At 42.8% G+C, this 8,751-nt stretch overlaps 1 pseudogene; it reads left to right on the top strand.

The window, feature by feature from the left end:
* Window positions 1-1,013: 1,013 nt before the first annotated feature.
* Window positions 1,014-1,799, top strand: LOC112616611 (annotated as a pseudogene).
* The last annotated feature ends 6,952 nt before the right edge of the window (window positions 1,800-8,751 follow it).

The raw sequence follows: 8,751 nt of genomic DNA, 5'->3' as shown, positions 1-8,751 counted from the left end.
TTTTTTTTTTTTTTTGAGACGGAGTCTCGCTCTGTCGCCCAGGCTGGGGTGCAGTGGCCGGATCTCAGCTCACTGCAAGCTCTGCCTCCCGGGTTTACGCCTTTCTCCTGCCTCAGCCTCCTGAGTAGCTGGGACTACAGGCGCCCGCCACCACGCCCGGCTAGTTTTTGTTGTATTTTTTAGTAGAGACGGGGTTTCACCGTGTTAGCCAGGATGGTCGCGATCTCCTGACCTTGTGATCCGCCCGTCTCGGCCTCCCAAAGTGCTGGGATTACAGGCTTGAGCCACCGCGCCCGGCCAATTTTTTTTTTTTTCTTTTTTTTTTAAACAGAGTCTTTCTCTGTCATCCAGGCTGGAGTGCAGAGGCATGATCTCGGCTCACTGCAACCTCTGCCTCCCGGGTTCAAGTGATTCTCTTGCCTCAGCCTCCCGAGTGGCTGGGATTACAGGCGCCCGCCACCACGCCCAGCTAATTTTTGTATTTTAGTAGAGACGGGATTTCGCCATGTTGGCCAGGCTGGTCTCAAACTCCTGACTTCAGGTGATCCATCCACCTTGGCCTTCAATTTTTGTTTACAAAAATATACTTTATCAAATTGTTGTAAACTATAGGTAGCTTAAAAGAAAAAAGTATTCTTAAATCTGAAACATGGGGCTGGCCGCAGTGGCTCATGCCTGTAATCCCATCACTTTGGGAGGCCGAGGTAGGTGGATCATGAGGTCAGGAGTTTGAGACCAGCCTAACCAACATGGTGATACCCCATCTCTATTAAAAATACAAAAATTAGCCGGGTATGGTGGCACACACCTGTAATCCCAGCTACTCAGGAGGCTGAGGCAGGAGAATTGCTTGAACCCAGGAGTTGGAGGTTGCAGCGAGCGGAGGAGATTGCGCCATTGCACTCCAGCCTAGGGAACAAAAGCGAAACTCTGTCTCAAAATAAATAAATAAATAAATAAATAAAAAATAACAAAGCAGATGAGGCCCCTTCCCTGTTCCTAGCTGGAGTGACATGAGTGTCCCTGGGCCATTGTCCCTGGTCGGGGCCCTGATAAGGCCACTTAACAGCCTGGAGGCCTGGGAGCCCACGCTGGGTTTAAGTGACACTTCTCCAGATGAAGGGTTAATAGAGGACTTGACTATAAAACAAAACTGTTGAGCAACTGGCAGAAGGATTGCTTTCTCATTACTTGCCAGCTCTGCACAGATCAAAACAAACCCTCCAGGAACTCACACAGAACCAGGTTGTATTGTCAGACACACTGGAACAAGAGATTTCAAAATTTAAAGAATGTCATTCTATGTTAGCTATTAATGCTTCGTTTGCTGAGGCTAAACACTATCCTGCCGAGTTGGTGAATATAAGAAAAGAGATGCTGATGCTTTGTGAAAAAAACATCAAATTTAAAAAAAAAGAGCACAGGCCAGGTGTGGTGGCTCACACCTGTAATCCCAGCACTTTGGGAGGCTGAGGTGGGCAGATCACTTCAGGTCAGGAGTTCGAGACCAGCCTGGACAACATGGTGAAACCCCCATCTCTAATAAAAACACAAAAATTAGCTAAGCGTAGCAGTGTCAGCCTGTAGTCCCAGCTACTTGGGAGGCTGAGGCAGGAGAATCTCTTGAACCCGGGAGGCGGAGGTTGTAGTGAGCTGAGATTGTGCCACTGCACTCCAGCCTGGGTGACAGAGGAAGACTCTGTCTCCAAAAAAAAAAAAAAAAGGCACTTAAACTGCAGCACTGAGAGGAGTTTGAAAGGGAAAAGTAGTTAACTGCCAGACCAGCTAAAAGGACATGAACATTTGTGTTTGTATGTTTTCTTCTCCTACCTATACTTGGATTAAGATGGCTTAAGTGTAGACTGAAGTTGAGGTAGTGGCTTATCCCGTTATGTCAGATCTTGAAATCCTTATTCCAGGATTACTGTGTCTCCATGTCTTTCTTCCTAAATAGTAGACATCATATTGCTTTTTGATATTTATATGTAAGTTTTTCAAATTTTATTTAATTTTAAAATGTACTATTTTGACTTTGAATCATTTATAAACTGGAAAATGGTTTGAGTCTAGACCCTAAGTGGTTAAAAATTCATATGAATTTTTTAGCTTCTTAATGAATATAGATTTAAAACTTTCCAGTTCTTATTTTATGAACTGGCTTGCCTTTTTGGTAATACAATGCTGATTTTTTTTTTTTTTTTTTTTTTTTTGAGACGGAGTCTTGCTCTGTCACCCAGGCTGGAGTGCAGTGGCCGGATCTCAGCTCACTGCAAGCGCCGCCTCCCGGGTTCACGCCATTCTCCTACCTCAGCCTCCCGAGTAGCTGGGACTACAGGCGCCCGCCACCACGCCCGGCTAATTTTTTTGTATTTTTTTTTAGTAGAGACGGGGTTTCACCGTGTTAGCCAGGATGGTCTCGATCTCCTGACCTCGTGATCCACCCGCCTCGGCCTCCCAAAGTGCTGGGATTACAGGCTTGAGCCACCGCGCCCGGCCCACAATGCTGATTTTTAGTAATTGTCTTTTCACTGCTTAGTTGAGAAGAAATGCCAGCTGCTTAATCACATCTACCCCTGGAAAAGAGATGAGCCTTGTGAAGAACATAATGGAAAAGTGCATGCACAGGAAATAACAGCACTTCAGGTGTAGTTCAGGTGAGCAAGATGCCAGATAGATTCTACTAACCAGTGCCGTTGTCACTGCTTCTGAAGGTTCAAAGAGTACATCTAGGCCAGGCACAGTGGCTCACGCCTGTAATCCCATCACTTTGGGAGGCGGAGGCAGGTGGATCACTTGAGGTCAGGAGTTCGAGACCAGCCTGACTAACATGGTGAAACCCTGTTTCTACTAAAAATACAAAATTAGCTAGGCGTGGTGGCGCATGCCTGTAATCTCAGCTACTCGGGAGGCTGAGCCAGGCTGAGGCAGGAGAATTGCTTGAACCCGGGAGGTCAAGGTTGCAGTGAGCCGAGATGGTGCCACTGCACTCCATCTAGCCTGGGCAACGAAAGCAAAACTCCATCTCAAAAAACAAACAACAGGCCGGGCGCGGTGGCTCAAGCCTGTAATCCCAGCACTTTGGGAGGCCGAGACGGGCGGATCACGAGGTCAGGAGATCGAGACCATCCTGGCGAACACGGTGAAACCCCGTCTCTACTAAAAAATACAAAAAACTAGCCGGGCGAGGTGGCGGGCGCCTGTGGTCCCAGCTACTTGGGAGGCTGAGGCAGGAGAATGGCGTAAGCCCGGGAGGCGGAGCTTGCAGTGAGCCGAGATCGCGTCACTGCACTCCAGCCTGGGCGACAGAGCGAGACTCCGTCTCAAAAAAAAAAAAAAAAAAAAAAAAAAAAAAAAAAAAAAAAAAAAAAAACAACAACAACAACAAAAACAAAGTAGATTACATCTATTCCTAAATTTGGTGGCGCTATCACACACTCAAATGAGCTTGTATATTTATAATACAGTATACTATTATAGTAACAGTTATCATATACTGAGATACAGTTTCTGTGCTTTTAGAAAATTCTTGAGGCTGGGTGTGGTGGCTCATGCTGGTAATCCCAACACTCTGGGAGGCTGAGGCGGGTGGATCACCTGAGGTCGGGAGTTTGAGACCAGCCTGACCAATATGGAGAAACCCCCTCTCTACTGAAAATACAAAATTAGCTGGGCGTGGTGGCGCATGCCTCTACTGGGGAGGCTGAGCCAGGAGAATTGCTTGAACCCAGAAGGCAGAGGTTGCAATGAGCCAAGATTGCGCCATTGCACTCCAGCCTGGGCAACAAGAGCGAAACTCTGTCTCAAAAAAAAAAAAAAGGCCGGCGCAGTGGCTCACGCCTGTAATCCCAGCACTTTGGGAGGCCGGCGAGCGGATCACAAGGTCAGGAGATCGAGACTATCCTGGCTAACTCGGTGAAACCCCGTCTCTACTAAAAATACAAAACATTAGCCGGGCGTGGTGGCGGGCGCCTGTAGTCCCAGCTACTCGGGAGGCTGAGGCAGGAGAATGGCGTGAACCCGGGAGGCAGAGCTTGCAGTGACCCGAGATTGGGCCACTGCACTCCAGCCTGGGCAACAGAGTGAGACTCCGTCTAAAAAAAAAAAAAAAAAAAAAAATTCTTGAAATGGAATGATGTATAACAATGACCCACTTTATAATGACAGAGATGGTGAAAAATTAGTAAATAGTTTCACAAAGAGGTAGCATGATACCTTTAATGTTTTCTAGAATTTTTTCTGGATACTATACGTAGAAACTTACTATGTGAGGAAAATATTATGAGGTTTCATTGTTTAAAATCAAGAGTGTATTATTTACTGTTTTACCGTATTATTTAATATCCAACTGGTCTCCAATCTCTATTACATAGGGACTGTGCGGAGCCTGTAAAGATGTATGAATGTGTATCTTCCATAATCCACATTACATTTTTGGTAAGCTGGAATCACTACCTCTGATCACGTATCAGGCTAATGATGGAGAAAGCATTAGATTTAAGTTGAGGGCTAAGAACTGGTTTGTTTAAAAGTTTAAATTGTGACCAGGCACAGTGGCTCACGCCTGTGATCCCAGTACTTTGGGAGGCCGAGGCAGGTAGATCATGAGGTCAGGAGTTCGAGACTAGCCTGGCCAACATAGTGAAACCCTATCTCTACTAAAAATACAAAAATTAGCCAGGCGTGGTGGCGGGCACCTGTAGTCCCAGCTACTCGGGAGGCTGAGGCAGGAGACTCGCTTGAACCTGGGAGGCAGAGGTTGCAGTGAGTCGAAACGGCACCATTGGCCTCTGGCCTGGGTGACAGAGCAAGACTGTCTCAAAAAAAAAAAAAAAAAAAAGAAAGAAAGTTTAAATTGTTTGAAAGGGCATTTATGTTCTTTAATGAATGATGGTCTCACAATTCAGTTGACTTTGACCTAATATTTAAGAATATAAATATATTTTATTTGAAAAGGCTGAGTGTTGCCCTCAAACACTTGCTCAAACTGCCTAGGGCAGGATTCATTAGGGCTTGCAGGACAATGTCGCCTAACTTGCTGAATGTACTCATTGTAATGTGGTATCTGACAAAGGGAGTGCAGTGTTCCTGAGTTGTTTTGGACCAGCTGCAATGGTTGTTTCAAATGCTGGTTCTTGCACACGACTCTCAATCTACTGAAGCACATCTGGTTTTCTGTTCGTTTTGCTTTGCTTTTAGTTTTTAAAGTTCCCCCCAGTGATTCCAAGGCACCTGAAAAATTGAGAACCACAAGCTCAGTGGCAGGTCAGGGTTTCCCACACTAGGCTGCATAGCATTATCACCTGGGAACATTACAAAATACAGACGTTCTCGATTCTTAGTGTAATTAGCTATGATGTGGATCCCATGTATTTTTAAAAGAGCTCCCCAGACAATTCTGATGTCAGAAGCTACCGGTATAGACTATCTAGTGAGTTGTATTATAAGCAATAAAATACTTTAAAAGCTACCCAGCAACTCTTGGGATTAATTGTATGAAATAAATTCTGAACTGCTGTTTTTGATATAGTCAGACTTAAGACCGAACCCTAGCAGGCAGGCAATAGATACAGAATTCTGGTTAATTGAACTTTTGTGACCTGTATAAAAATAAATCATGTTTATTGAATGGATGGCAAGGCATATATACTTTCAGAATTGTATTATTTAAGTTTTGAAGACTTTAAAAAAAATGTCAAAATGTATATATATTAGTATCCACTATCTTAAGGTCAATTGTAAACCAGAAGTACTGTTATCTTGGTGATTAAAATCTAAAACTTTAGCTGTATTTCAGTAACAAAAACATATCTTACTAGACTGAGTGTGGTGTCTCACGTCTGTAATCCCAGTGCTTTAGGAGGCTGAGGTGGAAGGATTCATTGAACCCAGGAGTTCGAGGCTGCAGTGAGCTATAATTGCACCACTGCACTCCAGGCCAGATGACAGAGTGAGAGCCTGTCTCCAAAAACAAAACAAACAAACAACATATCTTACTGACTAAACCTGAATGGAACTCTTATAATTAGTCTTTCTGCCGGGTGCGGTGGCTCAAGCCTGTAATCCCAGCACTTTGGGAGGCCGAGATGGGCGGATCATGAGGTCAGGAGATCAAGACCATCCTGGCTAATACGGTGAAACCCCGTCTCTACTAAAAAAAATACAAAAAACTAGCCGGGAGAAGTGGCGGGTGCCTGTAGTCCCAGCTACTCGGGAGGCTGAGGCAGGAGAATGGCGTGAACCCGAGAGGAGGAGCTTGCAGTGAGCTGAGATCCGGCCACTGTACTCCAGCCTGGGTGACAGAGCAAGACTCCGTCTCAAAAAAAAAAAAAAAAAAAAAATTAGTCTTTCTGTATTTTTCCACAAAATAGTGAATTGGTACTTGGGAGACTTCTGTTTTTTCTTCTTCTTCTTCTTGTTGAAAAAACTGCCTTTGTTCTGAAATTATATTACCTGGGTTCTGAACTAAGCTGATGGGAGTTCATTTTGTATTTACTTTGCAGTAAGTAAGTATCATGTAAATATGCAAATGTTGAATGTAATATAGATTGTGACAGCAGTGGTTTTTGAGTGATACAGTTTATAAATATACCAATTATACACCCTCATACATTTGTCTGATTTTGAATTTGCAAAATGAGGACTACTGTTTACACATTTAATACAAAAAAAGGTCTCTGGAAAAAAAAAACAACAGATGAATACTCCAAGAACACACTGTTTTAACACAGGGGATTAAATTTTAGTTTTGTATTAGTGTACTTTTGATCTCAAAGTTTAATTTTTAGAAAACCCTATAAATAATTCCTTTCCAATTTTTGCCAACTTGATCACATATAAAATTCTTTTTTTTTTTTTTGAGATGGGGTCTTGCTCTGTTGCCCAGGCTAGAGTGCAATGGTGCAGTTGCGGCTCACTGCAGCCTCTGCCTCCCGGGTTCAAGCGATTCTCCTGCCTCAGCCTCCCGAGTAGCTGGGATTACAGGCATGCACCACCACGCCCAGCTAATTTTTTAATCTTTAGTAGAGATGGGGTTTTGCCATGTTGGCAAGGCTGGTCTCGAACTCCTGACCTCAAGTGATCTGTTCGCCTCAGCCTCCCAAAGTGCTGGGATTACAGGTGTGAGCCACTTCACCTGGCCTACAAAATTCTTTTCATAGGATTTATCTCTTACACACCTAAAACTTGCTCAGACCTCTTAGAACTTGCTCAAATCTTGTACAACTTGCTAAAACCTTCAGTTTTGTTCTATACTTCTTTTTCATATTGGAACAACCAATCATTCTACTTTATGACAAAAATTTACTTTCCTTTTTCCCTTATTTTGACCACAAAAATCCTTCCTCATACAAAAAAATACTACTTTTTCTCTTTCCAACTTTTTTTTAAGCCAAACGTACATTTTCATACTTATAACTTTCTTCACATCTCTCTTACTGGTTCCTCCCTACCTTGTTTCTATTTCCTTCCTAAATCCTTATTTTGAAACAACATTTAAATAACCTCCATATTAGACAAAATTATTCTTTTTAAGAAAAAAGTATCTTTTTATTTTTTCCTCACCAAAACACATCTTACTTTTAGTTTGCATAATTGTTTCCTTTATAGTAGTTTTAATTATATTATTAGAATTTTTAATCCTTAGCAATCGTGAATCAGTATTCTATAAATTAAGTTTCATAATTTCTAGAAATATACACTTTCTCAAAGTACAGTTTTTCATATTAACAGACCAAAATATTTTTCCATAGCTTTTCTTTAAACAGACTAAAATATAGTCTTTTTTTTTTTTTTTTTTTTGAGACAGAGTCTTGCTCTGTCACCCAGGCTGGAGTGCAGTGGCACGATCTCACTGCAACTTGCACCTCCTGGGTTCAAGCAATTCTCCTGCCTCAGCCTCCGAGTAGCTGGGATTACAGGCGCCCACCACCAAGCCTGGCAAATTTTTGTATTTTTAGTAGAGATGGGGTTTCACCATGTTGTCCAGGCTGATCTGGAATTCCTGACCTCATGATCAGCCCACCTTAGCCTCCCAAAGTGCTGGGATTACAGGTGTGAGCCACCACGCCCAGCCATATTTAGTCTTCCTATAAAATTTAAGAAGCCAAAAATAAATTTAAAGTTATGTTCAAATTAACGTTTCCATATTCTAACTTAATTGGAAATGACTCAGACCTTTCATGAATATCTATTACTTATTACTTAATCATAATAGGACTTTGTTACTGTAAAAGGTTTTCAAAACTGAAAAGCTCATTTATCAATTTGTATCCATTTACATACACCTAATTTACTCATTTTTAACAATTATGCTTGAGTTGTTCATTAAGCAAAGCTAGCCATCATCTCAAGTTATTTTTCAAAAAAAATCAGGAAACTAAAGTATTACAAAAGCAAAAAGACTAACAGGTTAAACATGGTTCTTCCACCCTGCTTTTTTCCCTTCCCATTGAGACGGGATAGTTCTCTTGAACTCCTTTGTGGGCAGGAACTGGAGTGGCTCATTTCACTCAGCCCACCACTAGCTACTCTTCGCAGGAGAGAGGGTGCAAGCGAGTGAGTGCAAGAATCAGAGCCAGTGAATCCTGGGACCGACTGGTCGCTCTTCTCTGGTGGGAGCAGGCTCTCTGTGGGCCCTGCAGCAGCGTCCAAGCATGTTTTTTTTTTTTTTTTTTTTTTTTTTTTTTTTATCTCGAGTTATTTTTCAAAAAAAATCAGGAAACTAAGGCGGGGTCCCCCCGCCCCCCCCGCTCC

The sequence above is a fragment of the Theropithecus gelada genome, chromosome X, assembly GCF_003255815.1.
Source record: "Theropithecus gelada isolate Dixy chromosome X, Tgel_1.0, whole genome shotgun sequence".
NCBI lineage: Eukaryota > Metazoa > Chordata > Mammalia > Primates > Cercopithecidae > Theropithecus > Theropithecus gelada.
This window is presented reverse-complemented; position numbering and strand designations above follow the sequence as displayed.